This window comes from Mastomys coucha, unplaced genomic scaffold (genome assembly GCF_008632895.1).
Source record: "Mastomys coucha isolate ucsf_1 unplaced genomic scaffold, UCSF_Mcou_1 pScaffold21, whole genome shotgun sequence".
Lineage (NCBI taxonomy): Eukaryota > Metazoa > Chordata > Mammalia > Rodentia > Muridae > Mastomys > Mastomys coucha.
The window spans coordinates 118,605,291-118,607,945 of NW_022196904.1; the positions used below are offsets into that span (position 1 = coordinate 118,605,291).

General features: G+C 44.5%; 1 pseudogene; it reads left to right on the top strand.

Moving 5' to 3' along the window:
• Positions 1–227: 227 nt before the first annotated feature.
• On the top strand, positions 228–807 carry LOC116103071 (annotated as a pseudogene).
• The last annotated feature ends 1,848 nt before the right edge of the window (positions 808–2,655 follow it).

Consider the following 2,655-nt stretch of genomic DNA (forward strand, 5'->3'; position numbering starts at 1 on the left):
AGGGCAGATTTCCCGGTCCTCTGGGTTGTAGTCTTCCTGTCTCCATTTTCATGTTGTTCTTGAGCCTTGGACGCAGGGGTTGTGTTGTAGATGTATCTCTTTCAACAGGATACCACTATCAGTTTTCTGTGCATTTCAACGAGTTGTGGTTTTCTGTAATGGTCTTTCTCTGTTGTAATGAGAAGTTTCTTTGATGAAGGGTAAGAACTCCAAGTATCTGTGGGTTTAAGAATAACTACTGCCTTTTCTCAGGCTGCCGGGAAGATGGCGGACATTCAGACAGAGCGTGCTTACCAAAAGCAGCCTACAATCTTTCAAAACAAGAAGCGTGTTTTGCTGGGAGAAACTGGCAAGGAAAAACTCCCTCGGTACTACAAAAACATCGGTCTAGGCTTCAAGACGCCCAAAGAGGCCATCGAGGGCACCTACATAGACAAGAAATGCCCCTTCACTGGAAATGTCTCCATCCGAGGTCGGATCCTGTCTGGTGTGGTGACAAAGATGAAGATGCAAAGGACCATTGTCATCCACTGGGACTATCTCCATTACATCCGGAAATACAATCGATTTGAGAAGCGTCACAAGAACATGTCTGTACACCTGTCCCCGTTTCAGGGATGTACAGATTGGAGACATTGTCACTGTTGGAGAGTACAGGCCCCTGAGCAAGACTGTTCGATTCAATGTGCTCAAGGTCACCAAGGCTGCTGGCACCAAGAAGCAGTTTCAGAAGTTCTAAGGGGACTCTGGCCAGTGCCCTAGAACAAATAAAGTTATTTTCCAACTTACAAAAAAAAAAAAAAAAAAGAATAACTACTTAGATGCAGTTAGACATTTTGAGGGTTTAGTGAAATGACAGTAGTGGGTAATTTAAACTTTTTCACCTATAGAGGGAGGTAAGTACAGAGCACTAGAAGCTAATCAGTAGTGCTTGGTTAAAGAGTGACTCGGTTGAATTAACCCCACCAATATATGTCCATTCTGACACATTCCAATAGCCTTTGGAGTGTCTGGTGATGTATGGGTCAGACAGCTGGAAATAACATCTTGTCAGATAAAAGGCATTTTTGCACCAGCAGCTTCCTCCCCAGCCTCTCTTCCCTCTCAGTCACACCTCACCTCTCCCCATTCAGTTTCTCTGTGCTCCATGATATTAAAATGGGAAGACAAGGTTTCATGTGACTGTTCCCACTATTTCCACCTGATGTGGACACAGTGTTTGTCAGCAGTCCCAGGCATGACAGTGGGCTGCACTCTGTGTTTACACATGATCCCAAAGAGATATGCACTGTGTAAGGGCAGCTGGCAGGGGCTGGCCCTGGGAAAAGAGCCCTCTTTATGGATGGTACAGAGGGCATCAAGGGCTAATTGTTGCTATTTCAGAGACATGGGCAAATCCAATAGTAGGTCTTGAATGCTACTGAAAAAGCTACCAGACATCTGGGGGACACAGAAACAAGATAGACTCGGGTCAAAAGCACTGAAAGGTAGCCCTAAGAAAAGGACACTGGATATTCTTTGTTTAACATAACAAACACATAGAAAAGTACAACAAAAAGCACAGCTTAGTCATCACAAACAAAAGACCTATATAACTATCACTTGGGCCAAGTTTGCCTACCACTCTCTAAAACACCATTGATTGCTTGTCTCCTCCTAAACACATGTGCCCTTTCCTGACTGGATCCCAATATTGATTTACCACATAATCACTTCTTGGCCCTCATATGTACAGTCACTTTGCCTCCCCATACATCTCTGAATATTGCCTGTCATGCTTGTTGTGTTTGGTATGAATGGAGGTCTACCATGTATGCTCTTTATGACATACTTCCTTTGTTCTGCATCGTATCTGTGGGGCTTATTCGTGCAGCTGTGTATACTGTGGTTTCTCTTCTGACTGCTGTATTTTTTTATTAGATATTTTCTTTGTTTACATGCCATATGATATCTCCTTTCCCAGCTTCCCCTCAGAAAAAAAAGAAAAAAAATAAAATAAAACAAAAGCAAGCAAACAAAAAAACCCTGTTCCCTCCTCCCTCACCCTACTCACCAACCCATCCTCTCCCGCTTTCTGGCCCTGGCATTCCCCTACACTGGCGCATAGAACCTTCACAGGGACAAGGGCCTGTCCTCCCATTGATGACCAACTTGGCCATCCTCTGCTACATATGCTACTGGAGCCATTAGTCCCACCATATGTACTCTTTGGTTGGTGGTTTAGTCTCTGGGAGCTCTGAGGCTACTAGTTAGTTCATATTGTTGTTCGTCCTAAGGCGCTGCAAACCCTTCAGCTCCTTGTGTCCTTTCTCTAGCTCCTTCATTAGGGACCCTGTACTCAGGCCAATGGATGGCTGTGAGCCTCTACTTCTGTATTAGTCAGGTACTGTCAGAGCCTCTCAGGAGAGAGCTATATCAGGGTCCTGTCAGCCAGCACTTGCTGGCATCCACAATAGTGTCTGGATTTGATGATTGAATATGGGAAGAATTCCCAGGTGGAGCAGTCTCTGGATTGTCCTTCCTTTAGTCTCTGCTCCATACTTAGTCTCTGCAACTCCTTCTATGGGTATTTTGTTCCCGCTTTTAATAAGGAATGAAGTATCCACACTTTGGTCTTCCTTCTTCTTGAGTTTCTTGTGGTTTGTGGATTGTACT